The 26921-nt window shown below is 40.6% G+C and overlaps 1 long non-coding RNA gene across 3 annotated transcripts; it reads left to right on the top strand.

Moving 5' to 3' along the window:
* The first annotated feature begins 6975 nt into the window (after window positions 1-6975).
* On the top strand, window positions 6976-26496 carry LOC123925082. 3 transcript variants are annotated; one of them, XR_006814911.1, is made up of 5 exons: window positions 13886-13974; window positions 14199-14341; window positions 15832-15944; window positions 17665-17874; window positions 26136-26496. It is a non-coding gene; the product is annotated as an uncharacterized LOC123925082 (long non-coding RNA). The 3 variants fall into 3 exon arrangements; XR_006814912.1 differs by lacking the exons at window positions 13886-13974; window positions 26136-26496 and adding an exon at window positions 6976-7345 and having other exon boundaries at window positions 17665-20596; XR_006814910.1 differs by lacking the exon at window positions 26136-26496 and having other exon boundaries at window positions 17665-20596.
* Window positions 26497-26921: the final 425 nt, after the last annotated feature.

Below are 26921 nucleotides of genomic sequence, written 5' to 3'. Positions count from 1 at the left end.
ATAATACTTGGTTCCCTTCGAAAACATTTTCCCAATGATGTTCCCTGAGACAGGAATCCTATGAAACATTAGCAATTGTAAAAAGTGGGCAGGGTGTTCCATAGTCAAACAAGTTTGTGATACGTTGGTAGATACTCTTATTCTCAATTCTCAATGGTATCTTATCCTCAACAATCTACTCTCCTCTTCCTTACAAGAGAAGTATGCACCTTACCAATCTTTGTGTGATGCACAGTGACTGCTGGGAGAGAGACCTCCCTTGCCTCATAACCTTTGAGCTGGGCATATGGAATGTGAGCATCCAAGCAGAAGCCCCAAGATGCCTTGAAAGTTTCTGCTACCCTTCTTGCTCTCACATCTGCTACAAGAATAGCACGTTCTAGGCCATGTCTATTCTTTCAGTCCTGGGATGAGTAAACATGTGGATCAGAACTGTAACAAGTTGCATCTACTCATACGTTTGTGAAAAGAGACCTTTGCTGTGTTGTGAACTGCTGAAATTGAGGGTTTGCTTATTACCACAGCAAAGCTAACCAATATAAAAATACAGCAAAGTCCATCCCTTTCTCATATATTCGCAAAGAACTTCACGTTTTAGGTTCTGAGAAGTCCTACAGTGAGAAATGTTTAGAAAACCAAGGATCCAACACACATACACTTATATCTGCTCCCTCCCTAATTGCTGTTAAAGTATTAATTAAAGGGATTTAAAAAAACCCAAGAAGAAAACAGGAAATAGAAAGAAGTAAAGAGCAGACAGGCGATGGCATCACAATTTTTAAAGTTGTAAGTCAGAATGTGCATTAGTTGGGGGGGAATCACACTATAACAGAACAACATGAAATTTCAAAATTCAGGAAACAAAAAGAACTTCCTAAAAGCTTCCAGAGAGGTTGAAAAATAATACAATAATAAATAAATAATAAAATAATAAAAGCTGGGTCTCATATAAAAATGATTGGGTATGAAAAGAATGGGATTTCTATTTTTATTTAATTTTGTGGAAACATCTGATTTTGAAACATTGGGCTCTTTTGTTACTTGGTAACAAATAAAACTTCCATTTGAAAAAAAAAATTTAAAGACGGTTAACCAAGCATGCCCGCTTATTTGACCGCAATCACTCCTGTCCTTGTTCTTGAGGAACAAATGTTCTATTAATCTCCTTTTGAGAAAAACTTCTCTGAAGGAGGGGAAAACAACAAAGAAAAACTTGGCCAAGAACTAAACATGTAACCATGTTCCTGAGCCTCTTACATATGGGCTGATAGTGCCCAGTGGGAAAGGAAGTCACACAGAATTCAAGTGCACTTTTCATGATGCACTTACACAGTCCCCACCCTTACGACACAACCTTCCATTGCTTACAGTTGAGTCAGCAACTTTCTGTGGATTTCACTAGGGGTGTGGGGAGGCCTTTGTAAAATCTGATCTTGCTCTCGCATACCAAAACCAGTCTTTGATGACAGTATTCCAAACACCCAAACCATCCTCATTCATCAAGGAAATTACCAAGTTACATTCCTTTACTTTGGAATTTCTGTTGTCTTTGGAGTTTTCCACAGCTTTGTGAAGAATCTGGGTTCTAGAATTTCTGATGAGATACCACATTTCAGTAGGTGTTATAAAATTACTAGGGTGGTGGGGGGAGAAACTTGGTATTCCAAGTATCTCTGACCAATGCCATTCTCTCTGGGATATATAATACTTTTATGACTGTAGCCACACAGACCTTCTGGAAGCTCCCCTTGCACTGTTGCCTCGTATTGAACTTACTCTCAACTTTGATCTAAAGGGTTTAAAACCCTTTTCACACATACCACTCTTAAGCCTGGTCTCAACAATTTTATATTTGGATTCAAGTTCCTGACCCTATGTTTATCCACCCTGAATACAGAAGGGTAGCCTAAAGGATACTTCTGAACCATATCCTGTCACTCAATGCACATTTCCCCTCTCACAGCTTCATGTCACCCACAAATTTAATAAGCATCCTATTGCTTAAAATCATGAACCAGATGGGGCCCAGAAAATCAGTCAGGGCTTTTAGAAACCATTGATTCATCAGTTTTGAATGTGCTCAGTTATAATCTTCAACCCAAATTTCCCCAGCAAGTCCACTGTGTATTATGTCAAATGGCTTGTTGAATTCCAGAGCCATTATATCTATCGCTATCTGCTCCAACAGTCTAGTAATTCTTTCAGAAAAAGAAAATATAGATAATCATATATGAATTTTAAATCAACACATTGTAGATTAGTAATCACCATTCCTTCTTCTAAAGATTGCCTCACAAACCATTCTTTCTAAGACATTAATTTCAGAATTTTCCTTAAGATGGCTGTCAAAAGCAAAATAAACCACTTTCTTCTTTTGAAGAATCGAAACCATATGTAGTCACATACTACCAGCGCTTCATCTTTTCTTCATAGGTTTTCAACACATTGGCTGTGTCTCATGTATCTTTTTAAAAGGAATTTCAGTGTTCTGAGACATAATTTTCCCAGACCACACTATTTTTTTGCTCATTTGAGGCTTCAACTTCTACTCTTTGTTTCTTTCTAATGATTATTGTCTAACAGCTCACAGATCAAGTAAAAATAAGTTTTAAAAAGCATTATGAACTGCAAATGTGAGAGAGGAGAGTAAGGATAATAAATTCAGTGATAGTGAGGAGCTATCTTTAAACCCCCAAATATCAGTAATTACACCAATTTTTAAATTGATAAAGCCTTCCAGTAAAAGACAGAATTTGCCTGGGGCACCTGGGTAGCTCAGTGGGTTAAGCCTCTGCCCCTGGCTCGGGTCATGATCCCAGGGTCCTGGGATCGAGCCCCATGTCAGGCTCTCTGCTCAGCGGGGAGCCTCCTTCCTTCCTCTCTCTCTGCCTGCCTCTCTGCCTACTTGTGATCGCTCTCTGTCAAGTAAATAAATAAAATCTTTAAAAAAAAAAAAGACAGAATTTGCCATGTGGATTAAAGAAAAAAATCGATTATTTCCTCCTTACAATTTGACATTTAAAATATGAGGACATAGGAAGTTTGGTGGTATAAGGATGAAAAAAAGATATACCACACAAACACTAACTGGAAAAAAGCAAGTATATTAATGCAAAGTAGTCTTTATGGGGAAATCATTCCTGTATAAAAAGAAAGATAGTTTATGATGACCAATTCGCCAGGAAGATATGACAATTCTAATGAAAGTTTAAAAAGGCACAAATAACTACTACCAGGATTTTTTTTTTTTTTTTTTTAGTATTTTATTTATTTGACAGAGAGAAATTGCAACTAGGCAGAGAGGCAGGCAGAGAGAGAGGAGGAAGCAGGTTCCCCACAGAGCAGAGAGCCCGATGTGGGGCTCTATCCCAGGACCCTGGGATCATGACCTGAGCTGAAGGCAGAGGCCTTAACCCACTGAGCCACCCAGGCACCCCCTAATATCAGGAATTTTAAAAAAGAGTATCTTATGTTTTGAAAACCATCAAAAATTTTAAGCAGCTTATTATAAACAAACATATCTCAAAAGTTTGAAATTTAGATAAAATGTAAAGTTCTTAGAAAATACAACTTATTTAAGTGAACACAAGAATTAATAGATCTGCATACTCCTGTACCTAGTAAAGAAGTTGAATGGGAAATTTAAAACTTCTCACAAAAACACTGCAGGCACATTTACATGAGTCTTCATGTGTGAATTTTTTTCAAACAACATAGAGAAGAAAATCACCAAATTTTATACAAAGTTTTCCAGAGTGAGGAAAAAGAAGAACTAACCCCAACTTATTTTATGAGTCTAGCATAAGTTTGATACTAAAAGTTGGAAAGAACTATAAAAGAAAGAAAAACTATAGGCTAGTTTTATTAACATTAATTAAATAATCCTAAATAAAATATTAGCAAAATGAAGGTAGCTATATATAAAAGAGGATCATATTCTGAATACATAAAACTTTTTAGAGAGCCGTGAGAGTCAGGCAACCCGATAGAAAAATGGGGAAGAAAATTGAACAGACCTTTCATAAAATAAATATTTGGATGGCTAATAAATGTATGAAAAGATACAAAACCTAAGTAGGGCTAGGGAAATGAAAATTAAAGACTTCGTGTCTGTCAGACTGGTTGTAGTTAAAAGACTGACTCAAGACACAACCTGTTGAGTAACAGGAACCCCCATACTCTGCTGGTGAAAATGTAAGTTGGTCTAACTATGAAAATCTCTATGAATTAACCCCTGAGATTAATCATGCATAGCCTATGGCCCAGCATTTCTGCCCAGTACGTGTGAATGTTCCCAACAGAAACAGATGCAAATAGGTACCCAAAGACATGTACAGAAATGTTTATAGTAACACATTTTGTAATTGATGAAATGGGTAAATAATCCAAATATCTATCAAAAGCAGATTGGATACCACATACGAGTAAAATCATATGGTATTTGTCAGTCTGACTTATTTCACTAAGCATAATACCCTTTAGGTCCATCCATGCTGTCACAAATGGCACAATTTTCTATGGCTGAGTAATATTCTGTAATAGTCCACTATTCGATATTCCATGCCTAGTCTTCCTCATCCACTGGCATAATGTAGAGAAAAGTTGAGTCACTCTGTTATACACCTGAAACTAATGTAACATTGTGTGTCAACTACACTCAAATAAAAAACAAATTGTTTAAAAATAAAAAGTAAAAAAGGAAGTAAAGCAAAAAAAAAAAGCAGACTGGATAATTAGTGGCTTTTTCAAATCACAGAATACTATAGAGTAAATAGACCTCATGAATGTCACATTCAGTGACATGGAAGAATCTCGTATACATACTGTTGAGTGAATAATGCCAGAGACAGCACATACATACTACAGGATTCCATTTGTAAGAAGGTCAAAATCAAGCAAACCTGTAGTGTCAGAAGTCCAGATAATAATTATCACTAGGAATAAGGGAGGGAAGGGGTAGTATTTGGGAAGAGGTGGCAGGGGGGAGGCTTTTAATGTCCTATTTCTTGACCTATGTGCTAGTTACATAGTTGTGTTTACTTTTGATAATTCATGAGCTATATACTTATGATTTGTACATTTTTGCATATACATGCTTTTTTTAATTAAATAGCTTAAAAAGATTGACGTGGTCCTGTGTTGGTGAGGATGTAGAACGGTGACAGTTCTCACTTAGTGCTGGTGGGAAGGTCAGTTCGTACAGCCATATTGGAAAACAGATTGGTGCTAACTAGTACATGAGAAGAATCATGCTGCGATCTAGCAAATGCATTCAAAAGTGTATACCTGAAGAATCTCATGGAAATATGCTCTAGAACACCTGTGGCGTTGTTACCAACCTGAAAACCACTCACAAGTCTATGGACGTATGCATATCTAAATCATTGTGTAGTCAGAACATGATTGTAACAAGACAAATGAGTGGGGAGATGGAGAGGAGAAGGGATTGAGGGAAATTGGAATGGGAGATGAACCATGAGAGACTATGGACTCTGAAAAACAATCTGAGGGTTTTGAAGGGGTGGGGGTGGGAGGTTGGGTGAGCCTGGTGGTGGGTATTATGGAGAGCATGTATTGCATGGAGCACTGGGTGTGGTGCATAAACAGAGAGTTCTGCTACACTGAAAAGAAGTAAATTTAAAAAATAATAATAATTTAAAAAGTCAAAAAAAATGAGTGAACTACCCCTACAAATGTGAACAAGGATGAATTCTGCAAACATGAAGTTAAGCTAAGGAAACAAGACACAAAAGCATGCATGTGATGTGATTTTGCTAATGCAGAGTTTGGGAAGCATGCAAAACTCTTGTTTTATGAATGCCAAAAAATTTTAAATGAAGGGGCGCCTGGGTGGCTCAGTTGGTTAAGCGTCTGCCTTCAGCCCAGGTCATGATCCCATGGTTCTGGGAACAAGCAGGGCTCCCAGCTCTGAGCCTGCTTCTCCCTCCCCCTCTGCCTGCCGCTCTGCCTACTTGTGACCTCTCTCTTTCTATCTCTCTCTGTGTCAAATAAATAAATAAATAAAATCTTTCAAAAATTATTCATTAAGTAAAATTATAAAGAAAGGTAAGGACATTATTATCACAAACTTCCGAAGGGTGATTATGCACAGGGGTGGGGCAGGGAGTGACTGATTGGAAGGAATGCGGAGACCTATTTTCTGGGGTTAGTGCCAATTTTCTTTCCCTTGACCTCTGTGGGTTTTCACGACTTTTAAATTTATGCATACTTGTAAAACTAAAAATACAGGTGCTTTTCCACATCTTTGCTCTTTTGAAGCAAAGAAATGGTAAAAATGCTTGCAGAAGAATGTATATATTATTACATGACTTGTTTTTCCAAAATCATTATTCTTATTGCAAAATCCTGTTTTTATTCCTGAGGTCAGTTATCACACTATCTTGGTCATAGAGCGTTCAGCATATCTGGACATTACTCAGATGAAATTATTGGTGCGGATCTATCTGCTTACTGATTCTGATATTGAAAAAAGACCAAAGAGCAAGGACCACTGACTCAAACCCTCTCAGAGCCCGGGGAATAACACGAATGCATAAAGGGGGTCTGCAGTAATACGGTAATACGTCACAAGCCAACTTTTAGGGCACACATCTTTAATAACTGCTTGAGACACTGTAGAGCCAGAAGAACACCCAAATAAAACATGTCCAGGAAAGAAAGCAGGCAAATATATTTGATCCGTTCAAAGAACATGGTACCTACCATGTTCTTTTGTGTCATGCGTTCCAGTTCTGGCTATCACGCTCGCCACCATTTCCCAGCCCGATCCATACCTTTAATATTTCTGAAAATGTGGCTTCCTTACTCAAGCTATTACCATCTTTCCTCATTTCCCGCAAGAAATGATGAAGGAAAAAGAATGGTGCAGATGAATAAAAAAGGCCAAAGCCGACTTTGCAAGGACGTAAGTCAATAAATAAGACTGTCGGCTTTGTCACTGCTCAGAATGTTCCCCGGTGTTCCACAACTCAGGTTGTTCTTATTAAGGGTGAGCAATTCACCGAGGATGTATCTCTAGACTTTTCCTCAGTTACATCCATTCGATCTAATTTAGGATTATACGAGACAAAAGGAGAGTTTTTTGGATGTGGTTCTAACTGCTCACGCTTGTTTTCATTTCTACCACAATAGCTAGTCTTTTCTAGATTGTATTTTGCTGGACCAGTGTGGACAAAGATTATAAAGCTGCAAAAAAACGGGTCCAAAGTACAGAGTGGCTCTTGGTGTTATCAAGCCGTTCAACTGTGAAGGCACCTGCGGCAGAGCCATTTGCAGTGGACATTGTCATTTTTCTCCCCTGGAATCGCTGAAGTTGAACTATGAGGTATGAGTGTGATGGGAGAGCAGCCTCCTGCGGGACAAGAGTTATTTGGACCGGGGTATGCAGTATTTGCTGTGTGTGGCTGCCATTCTCCAGTGATGCTATTTTTATGGGGGGTGTGATTTATTCATTTAGGAGAGGGGTAGCCCAGAATAGCTCTGAAAGTATAAAAAACACAAAAACCAAAACCTTTCCTCTGAATGTCTATTTATCTTTTTCTGTCTTTTATTTTATGTCTTTCTTCTTCTTTTCTTTTCTTTTTTTTTTACTTTGAAAGTTCTAACACAACAAAACAGCTCTGCAGGAATGACATTCCAGTTCACCCTAGCAATTTATTAGTATTTGATGTAGTCAGAAAAAAAAAAAATTTTTTTTTAACATTATTTCCAAGCCTTTTTCCAAATGTCTAGAAAGGCCACATTTTCCCTTTGGTGGTTTGCAGGGGCTAAATTTTAAAGGTGGAAAGAAGTGAGATAAAAAAGTACAGGCAGGAAAACAATTCCTCAGATTTCTCTAGTTCTCCCCTTTGGCCAACATGACTGTCTTCATAGGGGCTGCTGGTCACCTCTGGAGCCAGCACTGTTTTCCCTTGACTTGGTCTTGTCTCACACCAAGATACTCATCCAGAATTGCTTCCTTTCATGGCACGGTTTTGGTTTGACATCTACCCTCCATAGAACACTACCAGCCATAACGGAGGCATTTAACGAATACAGGTATGGCATATTAGGCGGGTGCCCCAGGGTCCCTATTTGTAGGCTGCAGTGGAAGCTGCTGCTAATCCAGACTCCAGCAATCTCTGGAGAATTGTTTTTGTGTGTCCAGAACTTCCTTGTTAGTCACCGTCCCCCACTGTCACCCAAGGGAGGATCCAAAAGCCAATGACAAGACTGAGGTGTGGGGGATACAAAAACACCTCCTCTCACCTCCAGTAGGATGGACTTGAGGTTTAATTTAAACTCTCATGTTTCTCCATTTGATGAGGATTAGCACTGACTTCCTTTGAAGCCACTGCATTGCTCGGCTACTCCTTCTTCCCTATCCGGCTGCTCTTCTTCCCTAGCAGGCTTCTCCTGGGAGCACTGGAAGGAACTGGGGAGGGCTGGGGATGGGCCAGAGACAATGTTAGCCTGCCACAGTTTCATGGATGTTGGAAGAAGAGAGAGTGCCTGTATCAGAGACAAGGGGTAATTTCTCACACATAGCAAGGTAGGAGCCAGAGTCATCTTTGTGGCATGGGTTCCCAGTGTCTGTACCCAGAGGACTAAATGATGACTTTGAGTCTCATCACAGGAGAAATTCCCCCAGCTTAGAGATGTTGAACCTTTCATAGCAGGAAGTGAGCAAACCCGCCTTTTGTGCACAGGCTTTACTATCTCTATCTTCCAAAGCGGTTTGCCATGCAAACATCCTTGACAAGGTAATCCAGAACACAGGCAGCCAATTCCTCTGACCATAAAACATACAGAAACATGGCAGACCTGAGAAGATTGTCATTCAGCAGTATCCCACTACTGATTCTACATCTTCTTCTTGGTGTCTGAAAAAAGTCACCCACCGTTATACCACTTTGGCATTGACTTTGACTAGCCTGACTTACAGAGGTAGGCGCCAAACTGTTCAACTGGCTTCTTATGGGCTAAGGCTAATACAACTCCAGAGTAAGGCCAACCTGCAGTATTGACCTCGACTGCACTCCGGGTCTCAGACTCAATCAGCTGAATAAATCTCCTAAACTATGGGCTTCCACCTCAGAAAGTCAAGAGTTGTCTCCTTCATTTCCATATTGACCCTTTCACTTTGCCCGAGGCATTCTTTCTGATACCCAAGATAGACAAGCAACTGCATGGACTCTGCCTAGGCCCCCAGGAGGAGGTCTAGAGTGATTCTACCACCTCACCCCTGAGAGCTCTGGCCAGTTAGTTGGGACGCATCTGAATGCCTTCAAATACCAACGTGAGGTCATCGATCACTTCAGCTACAGTCAGGGACAAAGTGTGTACTGTCCTTTCTAACTAGACAGTTCCTATAGCGGGATAACTCCTTCAGGGTCCACAAAAATAAGGACTCCATTTTCCCACTGAGCCCCACCCTCCCCCATAACAAAGGGTAGTCTTGTTTTAGAAAGACATCTTTCATTTTCTGAGGACTGTAATGATCCATTTGTGATGTTGCCTTAAACATTTAAAGAGCTCTTAAATCACCAGGTTTTGGAGGGAGGGAGGGAAGTTCCTATCTACCTTCCAGCAGAAGTATAGTCCTGAGGGCACAGAGGGCACCCCGGGAAAGAAGGTGTTTTTTCAGATTGCTGGTGACAGTGTCTCCAAGGTAGCCTCCTGGCAGGCTGGTAACCCTTAGGGTTTCTAGCTCAGTTGGAATAATTGAGCCAAGTCCTTACTTTGAATAGATTGCCCAGTGTCAAGCTGGTTTCACACTTCATTTTCACTTGAAAGTGAGACTTGTTTAATCCTTCCTGCCTTGTCATTGAGTTCCGTGTTGTCCTACCCAAAATAAGAACACTAGGCTGAGAATCACAAGACCTCCATGGGTTAGGCATGCAGTTTTGACAAGATCCCAGTGGCAAGCTGATAGCTTTTCAAAAGAGGGACACCTATCAGTTGTATCAGGGAGGTAACAAGTCCAAAACCCTACGGGGCATCTCCCAGTGGAGACTACGTCCCTTTACCAGACACTCAAATCATCAAAACCACTAGCTGAAGATTTGTAGCTCAAAGGACTCACTAAAGCTATGAGGTCCCAAAGGCACTATAACTCTGCATACAGTTCTCCTCACTTGGAGAATCTGCTCTGGTCCTGGTAAGCATTCATGGTTTAAGCATGGCAAGCCCGCATGCTGAGTATACATTCGGTCAGCACAATAGTGCAGTAAATCAGCCCAAAGGACTCCTCCCAGAAGGCTCCCCACTGGGAACTCTGCCCAAACCCCATTCATTAGCTGAATCCAGGAGTCCTCCCTAACCAAGAGTTCAGGTAGGATGGTGACAAGAGATCAGGTAGGACGGTGACTTGGGTGTCTGCATCCTATAGAGCCATAGTCTTTCAGATCTTCCCCTTGCTGACATTCCCTACGTACTCACACAGTGCATAGGGCTTTTGGTCACCTTAAGACATCCTTAGAGCAGCCAAGGTTGGAATATAGGGAAGGACGGGATCGGGGTGGGAGAGGAGTGAGCAGCTGTGCACCTGTAAGCCAGGTGGGTTCAGTTTTGGTTTCAGCCAGCACAGGGGATGAACAAGTCTTAACCAGATGAAGCCCAATGTTTTCAGCCCACATAAAGCCCTGCATCAGTCAGCAAGTTCATCACTATGGATGCCATCTATTTCGGCTATGGGGTCCCCTGGATTGAACAACTACAGCCACGTTGTTTCCCACCTAGGGCTGCAGAGTTCATACCTGCTTGCTGAGACTCGGGCTTGACTCATGCAGTGGCAACTTTTGAAAGGGCTCAGCCTTAATTCAAGGCATTGACTTCTTGTTGCCTCCATAACATCTCTTACCTTTTCACCTGCTTTTAACATAAGGCTAAGGAAGCTTTTCGGGGAAGGAGGGCTGATCACAAAATTTATCTAGAATTCTTCATGTCAGTCTCTTATACACCAGAAAGTTACATTCATCAACAGTCTAAACCCACTCCTGAGTGGTAGGAGCTCAATTACTAGCCAATGCCATGTCTGTAGTTTCCTGTGAGAGCTTTGTTGTTGCTGTTTTTTGTTGGTTTGTTTTTTTTTTTTAAGATTTTATTTATTTATTTATTTGACAGAGAGAGACACCACGAGAGAGGCAGCATACGCAGGGGGCGTGGGAGAGGGAAAAGCAGGTTTCTGGTGGAGCAGGAAGCCCGATGCAGGTCTCGATCCCAGGACCCTAGGATCATGACCTGAGCCAAAGGCAGCTGGTTAAGGACTGAGTCACCCGGGTGTCCCTGTTCTTTTGCTGTTGTTGTTTTTTAAATCAGAAAACTCTCCCCAAGAGGGTCAGTGTTCCCTTATCGCAACCAAGACCTACTGCAAAAGAATTGATGACTTCTTATCTCTGAATAGCTCTAATGTTGGCAGGAACAGCAGGAATTGCTGAGTCACAAGATGCCCCCCCCATTTCCCATTCAGCCATGCTACCTGTCGTATTCTCATGTGTCAAGGTTAGCAACCCAAATTTTAATAATTCACTTGGTGTCTGCCCTTGGAATTCCTTCTCTTTTCACCATAGACATCTTCGTAGCTGTTGTCTGTAGAGTGTAAAAACTTCTGCCACCCCCCTTTATACTGGTTGTTACAATGGGATGGAGGTGAGGCTGACCTCCAGATTGGTAAGGAAGTCCCTCCACCTGGAGGGACATTTGCAGTAATCAAGGCACCATTCTGACAGCTGTGTTGAAGCTACTTCCCAATAGCTGACCCGCAACCACCTTCCCAATTCATCCTCATTAATAGGCAATACAATTAAGGACCACTTCTTGCCTGGCTGAGCACACAATTTGACTATAATATTCACTACAGGTTCCCATGGACGTCCTTCAAATTTTGTTCATTGACTCAAGAAATTCTCATTCTTCCTCTTTTGGAAATCACATCCCTATCAGCACCCCATCCTTCTCGCTCAAACTGTCAAGAACTGTGAGAGGTCTTGCAAGCTAGCCAGGCCACCTGCTACCGTTTACGGATACTGGAAGAAGATAGGAGACTGTTGTGTCAGCGACAAAGGACAGTTTACGATAAAGAGCAATAACAGTAGCTTGAGTGTCTCCATTTTAACATCGGTTCCCCACACTCTAATTCCCTTAAGGTGATGCCCAGAGAGCTGGTGACACACAGTAGGGTGGATTATGGAGAGAAGCCTTGAGCTTAGGCGACTTCAATCTTATGCTGGCAAAGAAGCAAACGTATCTGACCTTTGTCCCAGGAGGAAACGTTATCTTTGTTATGCTATACAATAAACTGATCTTTTGCTGAGGGGGAAGACATTATCTCTAGCTTGTAAGGCTCTTTGTTACCCAAGTAGCCTTGAAAAGATAGTTCAGAACAGAGCCAACGAGTGCCAGTGCTGATAAAACAAGTAGAAATATGAGAGACCCATAAGGAAGTGCTTCCCAATATTCATTCTCTTAGTAGATCAGTTTTATATGAATCTTTGTCTCTCTAGTTCTGCTTCTTTGGAACTCAAGATGGGGGAAAAACATGAAGAGCTGGAGGACAACTTTGAAAGCCAAAATAATAATGATTATGACTATCATGTCTCAGTCTGTTTGGGTTGCTCTGACAAAATACTGTAGACCAGGTAGCCTATAAACTAATCCTATGTGTGAGGGCTCACCGTTAGGACCTAACACCGCCCAAGGACCTCCCTCCCAATGCCATCATGTTGGGCATGAGGATTTCAATGTACAAATTTTGGGAGGACATAAACATTCAGACTATAGCAATTACTGGGTGCTATCCTCTAATTGTGTAGATTATTTAATGTTCAATAACAGTAAGAAAGCATTTTGGATGGCCACATGTGTTTGGCTCTCTTCCTTAGTGCTGTAGTTGATAAATTCTAACTATTGAGAGAAAATGGGTGTTTGCCAAGGGAGCAGTGTCAATAGAAACATTTCCAAATGAGAACATAATTCAGTTAGCTTTGCAAACTACATCATTAGCAAAAATTACCTTAAAGGTCTCCCTAGATTTTTCTTTCTGGTTCAGTTCATTGGGTGTTTTGTTTGTTTGTTATTACTGAGGCTCACGGACTCTGTTTCTTTGTTTAGACATTATTCCTCCTGTCAAAGAGTCTGCATAACTTGGAAGATGGAAGATTTTGAGTTCTAAGATATTTAAAAGGAAATGAAGTTTTGTTAAGGAAATGAAGGACACATGAGTCTTCATTGATATCGATGAAGACCACAGAGATATGTATGAGCTCTGGGTTTGATACAAGTGTAGATTATACACACACATTTTAAATATAAGTTCCATGGTCCATCTGGATTTTTAGGCATGGTGAGGAAACATTTTCCGCTGTTTTATGCAGGCAATTCCTGTCCATCTTAGAAGTTTAAGTGTGTGTCCTCTATCACAAGCTCTATTGATCAGCACTATTACTACCTCTACAGTACCCAGTAAATAGAATATGCAACTTGATCAGCACAGAACATACTTAGTCAATAACCATTTTTAAGGAAAGTACATACTACAAATCAGCAACTATCTGAATGGCTTTAAAAATATCATTTTTCAAGACTTCCATATAGAAAAAGAGAAGGGAGAACAGAGTCATTTGAGTAGATATAGTAAGTCAGCTGACCTCTATCTTCTCACATGAGTCTTACAGATAGACGATGTTCTCTATATTATAAGAAAAAGGTAAGTGAGTCTCAGGAAGGTCGATGACTTTGTTGAAGGTTCTGACATCCAGGAAGTGCCAGAGCAGAGATGTAAACCCAGGCATGAGCCTCTCTCATTGTTCTTTTCAACCAACCATAGCACTTTCACCTAGGAAAGATTACTCCATGTAAATAGCCTGAAAATGACGTCTCTCTCCATCCAGGACAAGGCCCTGGGCTCACCCTAGAGCAACGGAATCAGAATTTCTGGAGAGGAGGAAGAGAGCATCAGCACTAGAAGTTCTGCCGGTAATTCTAATTTGCACCCGTGTCTGAGAACCTCTGGTTTAGCTCAGCTCCTTTCTCAGGACCTCTTAGATGTTCTGCAATGACTTCCTACTTAAAATCTACAAACCAGATCTCAGACACCCCACCCCGACCCTTTTTCCTTTCCTCAGTTTCCCCAATTATGCCATCACTCTTTCAGGCTTCATCAAGTCTCAAAATTCTGGTTTCTTTTTTTTTCCCCCTAGGGCTTTCAGGACAAAGCACAGTTGGTAGTGAAGGGAAGTTAATTCTCTTCTTCGAGGCTCCAACTCATTCCTTTTAGTGATTTCTGCTTCTGTTGCCCTCTGCCATGTCTTCCTTGCATGAAGAGAACTGATCTTTTCCTTGGGTAAGCTTGGTTATATACCTGTTGTGTTTACATGATTGACATTAATTTACTCTGGACATTAATTTGCTCTCCTTAACTTTTTTTTTTTTAAAGATTTTATTTATTTATTTGACAGAGAGAGATCACAAGTAGGCAGAGAGGCAGGCAGAGAGAGTGAAAGGGAAGCAGGCTCCCTGCTGAGCAGAGAGCCCGATGTGGGACTTGATCCCAGGACCCTGAGATCATGACCTGAGCCGAAGGCAGTGGCCTAAACCACTGAGCCACACAGGCGCCCCTCTCCTTAACTTTTTAATGTCTTTCTAGCAAAAGCTTTTTAAAAAAAAAAAAAAATGCCTTGACATGAACAAAATCCTGAATTAAGTAGACTAAAAGCATACTTTATATGCCTAAATGTAAAGCAATCTCCGATATAAGGTAATTCTCCCAAGGATAATGCTTTTGACCAACTTGAATATACACATTTTGGGAGATGTAGATGAAACTGTTAAATTTCAGCTTGCAGATTTTAATGTTAACTTAATGACATGCATACAATTACATATTAAATAATGCTTAATTAATTCATATTATCAACACAGGTAATTGTATAATATATATCATAATTTTGTTTTATTTAGAAATAAATGTCCATTTGTTTATGGAATAAATAATAAATAAATAAATTCCATTTATTTATGGAATAAATAAATAAAAGAATGGCTTTTCCATTCTTATATTTCCTGAAAAACTTTATTCAAATATTTTATGTATACTTTCTCACATATATGGCCCTGGGTGAGCCATCATCAAGCACATTTTTTCTTTACGTCCATGTAATTATTGGTGATACAGAATCCACATATGATGCAGTCACTGAAAATTATATCCCAAGCTACATTGTAACCATTTATATAGTATTCGTGTATTTAGGCAACAAGTATTTTTTTAGCATGTACTGTGGGCAGAGAACAGATCTAAGCACATTTCACGTGCTGGGGTTACAGTAGTATCCTTACTGCATATAAATTCTGATGGAATTTATATTCTAGTGTAGAGAAGACATACAACAAATATCTCTCAGGTACATTCTGTAACGTGCTGTGAAGATACACAGAGGATAAGGAAATGGAGACAGATGGTGAGGTGCTTTCTTAGGATGCCAGGGAAGGCCTCTCAAAAACTGTATTAACCATTTCTTTTATTTTCTGTATTCTTTGATATCTAGGGTTTTCCTGACCCTGTAGTGACCACCTCTTCCAGGGTTAGCCAGTTCTTATGGGGAGTAAACAGCTCTCCCATGAACATGTGTTTCAAGTTTAAACCAACCAATCCAGAGCCCACCCCTCAGTCACCTCCTTTGTAGGCTCTTATACTCTGGGCCACTATCCAGGTTCTAATCCCACCACAGCCAGTTGAAACAACTAGGGACAGACCTTTTGGTGCACAATCTACTGAAGTTATTTAAACTAGCCAATCCTAATCCTAAACCTGTTTATCCCGTCTCTTCATAGAAACAGCGTCGGCTCTTGCCTGCTGCCAACCCTGCCTCCCCGTCCTGCATCCTGACTGCAGTGTTCCCCTTGTGGCCCCAAGTGATTTGGCACACTGCCTCCTCTTGGTGACTGTGAGTAGCAAACTATCCTCTCAATGGCGGTTGTCTCTTGCTCTGTTGGCCTTACTCTACCTCAAACTTTCTACTAATGTACAATATTTTCAACAGAGGGGTTGACATCAGAGGAGAGAACTGCTGGACGAGGTAAGGAAACACGAGGCTATCTAGAGAGAGAACATTCCACGCAGAAAGAACTGTGTGTGTTCCTGGGCTTGTCTGAGGAACAGCAAGCTGCCCATGTGGCTAGGGAGTGTGAACGAAGGCAAGAACACGCGGAGATGAATCAGTAGGAAGGTGGTGGTGGTATACACAGTTTACCTAAATGAGAGCAGTGCTATGGACCAAATGTTTGTGTTCCTCCAACCCCCCTCCCCACCAAATTCATTTAGTGAAGCCCTAATCCCATTGGGATGGTTTTAGGAGGTGGGGCCTCCAGGAGGTAATGAAGTCATGAGAGTAGAGCCTTCATATGACATTGGTGCCCTTAAAAGAAGAGACATGAGAGAAGTGATCTCTGTCTCTGTTATGTGAGGATACAGGGAGAAGGCCTCTATCTGTAAACCAGAAATAGGACCCTCACCAAGAATCAAAGCTGCCAGCACCTTGATCTTGGACTTCCCAACCCCTAGAGCTGTGGGAAATAAATTTTTGCTGTTGAAGCTACACAGTCTCTGTATTTCTGTTAGAGCAACCATAACAGACTAAGATAGGCAGGCACTTGGGGATCACTTGAGGCTGCCAGTAATTGGACTGTCAGTGGAGAGGGAAAGTCTAGACACTGAATCAGTCTTCTAGATAATGAGTAACTATTGTCAAAGACCAAGACTGGGACAGGAAGATAGTTCAAATCTTCCAGGAGGTGACTCTCGGGACAAAAGTGACCAATAAATGACACTTGTCGATGACAGAAGAGAAATTCTGTTTCTTATCATGCTCTCTGACTAAAATGGATTATTGTGCCGAATTATGGAAAAAAGCACAGTTTCTTCAAGCAGATCATTTGCAAAATGACCACTTGGATCATACTCATGCCCTAGATCCTATTTTGCATTTTGAATAAATGAAGCTTCCTTTCCTCTTAGTTTTCTGAAAGTGGGAAAGACTTCAGGTCAGACACACCATTAATGGAGTAGGTCAGAACAGTATAACTTTTGGCCAGGATTTATGCACGTATGTTTAAATGCAGAGTTTATTATGCATGCGGTGGGCACAATTAGTATGCATGTAGTGGGTGCAAATTAATTAGAAAGTCTTTCTTGCATATCTTATCACTGCTCTGGGCCTGAGGGAGTTTCACAAGTAGGAAATCGTGTTCCCCTATAAGGGTAGTCATCATGATAAGCCCAGATAGAACAATTGATTTGTAATAAGGAGCAGAATTTTGTGATAGAGATTCCAACTTTTCTATAAACTAATAGGAGAGAGAGATAAGAAGTGTTGGCATAATGAATACAAATTTGATTTGCATTTTTATTTCAACCTTAAAGAAAGTGTGAGATTGACACTGAAGGATGGTGGAGACACATGAAGGGAACAAACCAGGAATGCAGAAGAGAACGTGGTGTATTTCTGGGCAATAAAGAGTTTAACTGGTTGAAAGAGAGAAAAACATGAACAACATATGTAATTGTTTTTGGAATTTGAAAATAAGATAAACAGAGTTTAGTGATAACTGGAGAAAATAGTGTATCATTGATCAATTTTTAAAAAAAGATTTATTTATTTATTTTAGAGAGAAAGCGAGAGAGAGCAAGTGGGGGGAAGAGCCGAGAGAGAGAATCTCCAAGCAGACTCCCCGTGGAGCGTGGAGCCCAGCGCGGGACTCCTTCCCGAGACGCATGAGATCACGATGTGAGCTGGAACCAACAGTCGGGGCTCAGCCGACTGAGCCACCCAGAGGCCCCTTCATTGATCAGTTTTGTGAACAAAGAAGTGACATAATGTGAGTGATATTTAAGGAGGGTTTTTCAGTCTGAATTAGGCTGAATGGTTAATAAATACTAGTAAAACAGCCAGAATCAAGGACAACAGGTGTAGTCATTTCCTAGGACTGCCACAACAAAGTACCACAAAATGTGTGATTTAAAACAGCACAAATTTATTGTCTCACAGTTCTGGAGGCTACAAGCCCCAAATCCAGGCATCTGCAGAGTTGCTTCCTTAAAGAGACGCTGAAGGAACGTGTACACTGTGCCCCTCTCCCAGCCCTGGTGGTTACTCACCGTCTTGGTGTTACTTGGCTTGTGGATGCATTACTCCGGTCGGTCTCCGCATCTGTGATCATGTGGTGTTCTCTCCCTGTGTCTGTCTCCAAATCTCCTTTTTCTTAAAAAGTCACCAGGCATTGGATTGGAGCCCATCTTGATTTCCTATGACCTCATTTTACTTTAATTACATCTACAAAGATTGTATTTCCAAGTAGAGTCACACTCACAGGTATCAGGGTCAGGACTTGAACACATCCTTTGGGGAACACGATTAAACCCACAACATGAGTAGTTGATATTACTATAGTAACAGTATTACTGTGGACAGAATTGCGTCCCTTAAAATTCACATGTTGAAGCCCTAACCCCAATGTAGTGGTTTTTGGAGCTGGGGCCTTTGGGTGGAAATTAGGTTTCCATGAGGTCATGATGGAGGAAACTGTATGATGGGAGTAATGGTCTTATAAGAAGACACACCAGAGAGCTTTCCTTCTCTCTGCGATGTGAGGACATAGCAAGAAGATGGCCACGTGCAAGCCAGGAAGAAAGCTCTCTCAGGTAACTGAATTAGCCAGCACTTTGATCTTGGACTTTCCAGCATCCAGAATTGTGAGAAATGAATTCCCATTGTTTAAGCCCCCCATTCTACATGGCAGCCTGGACTGACTAATGCAACAGGCATGAGATGATTCATTCATTCAGTAATTGCCAGGGTCCCCCAAGTGCCCAGAATTGGATGCCATGGACCCGAGGTGTTGCAGTTGATTTGTTAACACATTTAGGCTCCTGGGTATGTGTGTATATATTTTCCCGCTACTCTACTTCCCAGAGGACTCCAGCTAGATGCCTACTGAATATGAGTGTATTAGGAGGAAAAAAACACTCTAGAATATATAGAAAAACAAATAAGATATGATAATCTGGATAGATAAGAATTATCAAACAATGCCTGCAACTCCAAGGCAACAAATTTGAAAAATGTAGAAGAAATAAAAGATTTCATGACAAAATAGAAGATATCCAAATTAAATCAAGAAATAAAAAAGTGATTACACCAATTACCATAAAAGAGATTGAAAAGGTGCTCGAAGAACTTTCATTAAAAAGTGCTGGCACCAGATGGGCTCGCAGCTGAATTTTATCTAACCATTAAAAAAAAAAAAAACCAGATGATCCTATCGTATGTTAGACTATTTCTGACCCCAGAAAAAGATGGAAAATTCAGTAGTTTCTTTCATAAATCCAGCTCAGGTTCATAATTTCATAATGATGGTACATAAAAGAAAGCTATGAACAATCATCTGTACTAAATACAGGTGAGCAAATATAGATAAAATACTGGCAAATAAAATGCAACAGTGTATCAAAACACCAGGACACTTAGGCTATATTCTAAGAATACTAGGCTTATTTTTATTGCCAAAACATCTGTCAACCTAATTCAATTAATTAAAATGAAAGGTTTATAATTACACGAATAGATGCGGGAAGTTTATTCCGTGAAACAGAGTAGGTATTCTTGATTTAAAAGCTCTAAGTTATATGGGAATTGATAAAACACTATTTATGAAAGACAACGCAGATTTTTCTGAATGGCCAAGCACTAAAGTCAAGAGCCCAGTCAAGGATGTCTGGTATTAGTTACCACCACACAGCAATATTTTAGAGGTGAGTAGTAAGGGGACCACGGAGATGCCTCTGATGATCCCTGCTTCTGGAATTTACATCTTGTGCAGTCTTCTCCTCTTGAGTGTAGACGCCTTACAGACTTGCTCTGAATAAAAAGAATGTGGCAAAAATAATGGGCTGTCCTGCCAAGATTAGGTTGCAAAAGATGGTGATTTCTGTCTTGCTAGCACTCTCTTACTCTCCCTGGTTCTTCTTGCTTGCCTGATGAAGTAAACTGCTGTAGGCAGGAAGCCGCCCTGTGGAGAAGCCCAGGCAGCAAGAAACCGAGGAGGGAGGACTCTAGACGACAGCTAGGGAAGACCCTGAAAAGACCTGAAATCTTACTGTCAACTACTTGCGTGAGCTTGCAAGTGGATCCTTCTCCACTTGGGCCCTGAGATGGCAGCAGCCCCGACTAATGCCTTGATTGGGGTTTGTGAGAGTTCTTGATGCTGGGGACCCACTTAAATTCTGCCTGGATTCCTGACCTACAGAAACTGAGTTAGTAAGTGTCGTTGTTTCTTGCAAGAAAATCAAGGAGCCTGCATTTGTTGCCTAGGGATAGGGGAAGCATTAGTAACAAAATAAGGAAAACATTTTAGGAAAAGGAAAAATAGGATGATTGGAACCATATGCATATTGGAAGGTTAATGGGTTCGGTCATCTGAGAAAAGATTATAATGCATAAAGAAATGGCGATGATCATCTTTGCCTTTATAAAGTGTTGTATTATATTGTACTACTTATTGCAAACTGCATGAATTCCCACTGTATTTTTTAAATCAAATACATAAAATTCCAAAATAAATACAACATTAAAATGTTGAGGGAGGGAGCACTTTTCCCCCCTAGTGTTCAATGTTTCTGTGAAGGAAGTTCATATAATATAATTTCCAGTCTCCCTCTGCCCCTTTACCCACCCCAAGTTAAGATGGAGGGTAGAGCTGAGGGATTTATCAATTGGTATATCTAAATCTTCGAGCGTAGTCCAATTCAGCTCTTCTTCCCTTGGGGATAAAATGACATTGGGGAGCAGGCTTTCTTCTCTGCTCAACCTGGAACGGGTTCTCTCCAAGGCTGTGAGATAGCCATCAAGACTGACCCAAGAGGGCACTGGTCAGGTGACTTCTGGTCTTCGTTATGCAAACCCATTTACTCAGTCACTAATCTACTTCCTCATTTTGACCTTCCATCTGCCCTACTCTCTGTTTCTCAATTTACTCAGACCTGGGGCAGAAATGAGGGATATCATTAGCTGATACCCTTAAAAAAAAAAGCCATTTTAATTTGGGTAGCAAAATTTAGAATACAAAAACAAAAGATTGATTTATGCATTTTAGTGTGGATTTTATCTAAAAACACTATAAACACATGTAACCTCTAGTTAGTAGTTTTGTTTTTCAGTTATATGGGTTCATAATTCTGAAATTGCCTTCTGGGTATTCTGGGTTTAGGCCAGTGAATAAACATCTCGAGGATAATGGGAGCCAGGTTTCTCACATTCTGTGTGTTGGATCAGAATTAGATCAGTATGAACTAATGATTTTTAAGATAGGTAGATAGATATGACAGATGTCAGGTAGATAGATAGATATGTGTGATCATATAAAAAATGAAACATCTTTCATATAACATAATATTACTTAGATCTGTCAGATTAAAGTGTCAAAAACAATGAAATATCAATCGGGATGAGCATAACTAGTGCCCAGATCTTGGTTTTTCTATACCATTTTCCATTAAAAGGGACCCGATCTTCTTGGCAAAATGGCTGATTCCAGAGCTGGGGCAGAATCAGTATAAAATGAACCTAGAACATCTTACTACACCAAAAGTAAGGGAGTGTTCGGATTCGTGTCAAAAGGACATAGAAGTGAGTTTGAAGAGGCTTATGCTGGCCCAATCTGGGACAATTTGATCATCAACATAAAGAATGACAGAAATGAATTATAAACCATTGACTAAAATAAATATTCATGAGTTCATATAGATATAAATCAATAAAGGCAGAGAAGGAAAAAACTCTTTCTTGCAATCAAATGTCAACTAAGAAAAATAGAAAGAAAATGGAAAGAAAAATAGAAAATCTTCAATAGGTGCAAAAGCTAGTGAGTGGAAGTTTCACAATTAATACACATAGTCACAGAGTATCTTGCAACTTACTGATCACAAAGGGGAAAACAGTAATTCTACCAGATAAACCTGTTGATTGTTATCTTAAGCAAGTTATCAAACTTAATATCAATACTGGAAGAAACTAGCTTCCAACATCATGATCATGTGCCTTCTAATAAAATACCCTGAGAAGGACACAGCATCATTTTAAGGGTTAAAATGAGCCTGTTAAAAGTCTGGATCTCATCATAGGAAACATCAGACAAATCCCAACTGAGAGCCTCTCTGCAAAATAACTGGTTGGCACTCTTCAAAGGCGTTAAAATAAAAAAGACAGTGAAAAGCGAAGGAACTCTTTCAGAGTAAGAGAAGTTAAAGAGACATTTGTGACCTGGAATTTAATTCTGAGCCAGGGGAATAAAAAGTATAAAGGGGCAATTGATAGAAGTTGAATATAGACTTGAACTAGATAATATAATTTTATCAATGTTAGATTTCTTGACGGATAAAAACAGTAAAAAGAGAGGATGTTTCCCCTTACTCTAAATTGGTTTCGTTACATACACCTACGGACACATACACAGAGAATTATGACATCAGTGGGGAAAATAAACACAACTGGTGAATCCGATGTGTGTATGTGTATGCTACGTGCACATAGATAGCAATATCTACGTATGTATATGTAGGTATTTACCATTAGTATGTATTTCATATGTAATAGACACACACACTCCATGAGAGTTCCTTGTATTATTTTTTTTTTTAAAGATTTTATTTATTTATTTGACAGATAGAGATCACAAGTAGGGAGAGAGGCAGGCAGAGAGAGAGAGAGGAGGAAGCAGGCTCCCTGCCAAGCAGAGAGCTCGATGCAGGGCTCGATCCCAGGACCCTGGGATCATGACCTGAGTGAAAGGCAGAGGCTTTAACCCACTGAGCCACCCAGGCGCCCCCCTTGTATTATTCTTGTAACTTTTCTGTAAGTTCTAAATAAAAAGGTACCAAACGATTGGGGAATGGTATGGAATAGATCAATGGTGAGGGAGTTATTTTTTTAAGGAATTTGTGGGGAAAAGTCTGTCCACGGTGCGGTTTTGGTAGTGCCACAAGAGGTGGCTTTGCACTTGTGGCCTTGAGGGCGTGGCAGGAAGTGAAGAAGTTGGTGGAGCGTAGTGGTCTCTATCCGGCTGGCATTTAACTTCTTCACCCAGAAGAAGCTTGGCTTTCGGCTTCGTTGCATTTTGCCATTTGACTGTTAACTACAGTTAGTGGTGACTTTTGTCTACAGGCAAGTACAAGTTTCCATTGAGGTCCTCGCTGGGTCTTAAACAAAGGGAGCCTCGGCAAAGGCTCTGTGTGAGTCTGCGGATGGACTGAGTTACAGGCATCGTGGAGGCCGCATTCATGATGCCAAGTTCAGCCTTTTGCTGGGAGATTTTCCCCCCATTTATTGGCTTTGCAGTTTGTGGACTCCACAACACTGGCATTGACTGGCATCCTAACAAAGCTGAAACCAAGATGCCTTTGCTTTTTCCCTCTCAGGCACCATTGAGTGTCGGCTATGGCCTTAGACAATACTAAGTGTTAAGCCTGGAAACATAATCATTTCCTGCTTTAGGGGCTGTGCTTTGGCTTGTTTTCCAAGTGTGGTGGGTGTAGGACCTGGTAAAATCACACATCCTATTCACTCTTGGACTCTATGAAAAAAAAAAGAAGGATATGAGAATCTTGATCTTGTAATTTCCAAAGCCCTGAAGAGACTGCCCACATTCCATTTGGAGAAAGCTCAGGCTGTACCAGCTGAATAAGCCCTAATTCTACTGAGGTACCAGAATGCCAAATGCTGGGACTGAGCAGAATAAGGCCTGGAAGAGCATCGTCCTTGGTTTTGTTTTAACAAGAATTCTGGATTTTAAACTTCTAAGTCCACAGGGCAAGATAATTTAATTTTGGACTGTAATCTGCTGTGGGATTTGGAATTTCATTCTCTTTGGAAATTTGAAATGGAAAGAAGTGTTATATTAAAATCCAGAGTATCTCAGTTGTTATGGGTTGAATTATGCCCATCCCAAAATTCACATGATGAAGCCCTAACTCCTGGTATCTCCAAATGCGATTGTATTTGGAGACAGAGCCTTTTAAAAGTTATTACTTTGGGTGCCTGGGTGGCTCAGATGGTTAAGCGTCCGCCTTTGGCTCGGGTCATGATCTCAGTGTCCTGGGATAAAGTCCCACATCGGGCTCCCTGCTCAGCAGGCACCCTGCTTTTCCCTCTGGCTCTGCCTCTCTCTCTGTCTCTCATGAATAAATAAATAAATAAAATCTTTTTTTTTTTAAAAAAAAGGTTATTACTTTGATGAGGTCATTAGGGCAGGCCCTAATCCATCTGACTGGTGTCCTTATGAAGAGGTTAGAACACAGACAGGTACAGAAGGAAAGCCATGCAAAGATGGAGGCCATCTGCAAGTCAAAGATAGACACCAACCCTACTACTATTGATCTCAGACTTTCAGCCTCCATGACTGTGAGAAAACAAATTCCTGTTCAGTCTACTACACCAGTGTTACTGGATTTGTTGCAGAGGTATGCCTATAAGTTTTATTATTGGAGCAGCAGTGGTTGTTATTGGAAAGATGGCCTAGAGATGAGAACAGAAATGTCCTGAAGGATTGCTGGTCCCCTTCCCATGGGAGCTTGAGAGGTAAGCCCAAAGAGATAAGAGATCAAAATGAGAAATGCGATGAGGAATGCTTTTTCACTACTCCTGATGTTTCCCTTCTGTGAAGGGACCACAATTAAGTGTAACTCCGAGCCTCTCTGCCTTTTACTCATTTCACCCCAAGGTGGCAGTGGTGTAGTGGTTTGCTCCATTGGTAAAGTTTGAATTGCGTTGGTCATAGATAGAGAGAGCTACCTCACTGAACTACTCTTCTGACCGAGTGGGTAAGTGTTTCTAATTTCAGGTTCAGCTAGCAGACACATCAGGCTCTCCAACTAAACTATGTTCTCCAAACTTCATTTCAGGTGATATTTTGATTTCCCATCTGCCTTACCTTTTTTGGTTCCATTTCTCCAGAATAGGGCATGGGGGAGAAACATCCCCTCAAAAACACCAACAAAATGATTTAATGTCTTAAAATTTTCCATTCTAAATAATTAATTTTTTGAAAGCGCAGATTGCTATTATTCTTGTACAACTGGCTTGGATGAGCAATGTTCCCAATGTTGTCCCCCACTCCAGGAAGGAGTGTAAAGATAGAATCAGTGACTGACTTTCCCCTTCCTATTGGAGGCTACATGATAACTAGGGAGAGCCCACCTTTAATTTTTAATTAATTAATTTTTTAAAATTAATTAAAAATTTTTTTCAGTGTTCCAAGATTCATATTTTATGCACCACACCCAGTGCTCCATGCAATACATGCCCTCCATAATACCCACCACCAGGCTCACCCAAACCCCCCCCATTCTCCTCACCTCCAAAACCCTGAGCCCAACTTTCATAACATGTAATTAACTTATTAAATGTTCGGCCCAATGCCAGGGCCAACTCAATGCTGATTTAAAAAAAAAACAAACAAACCTGGATGTTGATTTAAAAAAACTATTTAGTTCTTTACAATTCATGAAATACTTGCATATTTATTGTCTGATTTTCCCCAGAAAACTGGATGACTCAGTTTATATGAATTATGAAAAGTTACAAAGCAAATTAGCGAAAATCACCCAAGCCTAGCTCTTGTGGCTCCAAGTTCAGAGATCTTTCTGCTATATAAAGCAGTTGTTGGGGCGCCTGGGTGGCTCAGTGGGTTAAGCTGCTGCCTTCGGCTCGGGTCGTGATCTCAGGGTCCTGGGATCGAGTCCCGCATCGGGCTCTCTGCTCGGCAGGGAGCCTGCTTCTCTCTCTGCCTGCCTCTCTGTCTACTTGTGATCTCTCTCTGTCAAATAAATAAATAAATAAATAAATAAAAAAAAGCAGTTGTTTTGTAAAAATTCATTAACCCCGCCATTTGATGAGGAGTCAGAAAAATGGAGAGCTCTAAATGACCAACAATACGTTCAACTGTGTTTGTGCTTAAACCATGTGAAATAAAATTGAAAAAGAATGTAGGAACTGTAATATACCTAAAGCAGTGTGGGATCTTCATGCTGGAACAGTCAACCTTGCTTTGCTGGTTGTAAGGCAAATGAGCATCGTTATTTTTTTCAGAAATATCTACGAGTTGGCAACTGCTATATCATTCTTATAGGAGAAAATACTCGGATTACTCCCAAACTGTTCTCCTCTTCCTTCCCAAAATGAGAAATGGCAGCTTCCAGAAGGTTCTCACACAATTTCTGGTTTGCAGCCTCCTGAAGATTCAACATTCGTGGTTCGTCTATGCATCTTCCCCCTTCTATTTTCGTTCTTTTCCCCGGCCTTCATCTTTTGCCCGGGCAGCTGAGGATAGATCTGGATCAGAAGAGAAGCTTTTTCAAAACCCAGTTTTTTAGGGGGCACCTGAGTGGCTCAGTAGTTATTGTCTGCCTTCAGCTCAGGTCATGATCCCAGTGTCCTGGGTTTGAGCCCTGAGTCAGGGAGACTGCTTCTCCCCTCTCCCACTCCCTCTGCTTGTGTTCACTCTCTCGCTGTCTCTCTCTGTCAAATAATAAATAAAATCTTAAAACAAAACAAAACAAAATGAAACAAAGCCCAAAAGCAGGTTTTTTTTTTGTTTGTTTGTTTGTTTCTTTGTTTGTTTTCTGCAGGCTTGATCCTAGCAAATATTAAAGGAAATCTGGCTGGCCACAGTGGTGTTTCTCCATTGGGTAGGGGGCTTGCCTCAGTTTCCTTCATCTTTCTTCCTGTTCCCAACCCACCACTGAGAAATCACTTTCTTAACTCCAAAAAATAATTTCTCCCAAGGTGCTAGTGAGAGAAGACACAAAGCCCCTGGTCAGATGATATCTACATGTTTTAAAGTGGAGTTTCCTTGGTTTGCCATAGCTGATGCAA

The sequence above is a fragment of the Meles meles genome, chromosome 14 (assembly GCF_922984935.1).
Source record: "Meles meles chromosome 14, mMelMel3.1 paternal haplotype, whole genome shotgun sequence".
In the NCBI taxonomy this organism is placed as follows: Eukaryota; Metazoa; Chordata; class Mammalia; order Carnivora; family Mustelidae; genus Meles; species Meles meles.
The sequence above is the reverse complement of the archived record's forward strand: the minus strand, read 5'-3'. Positions and strand labels throughout refer to the sequence as shown.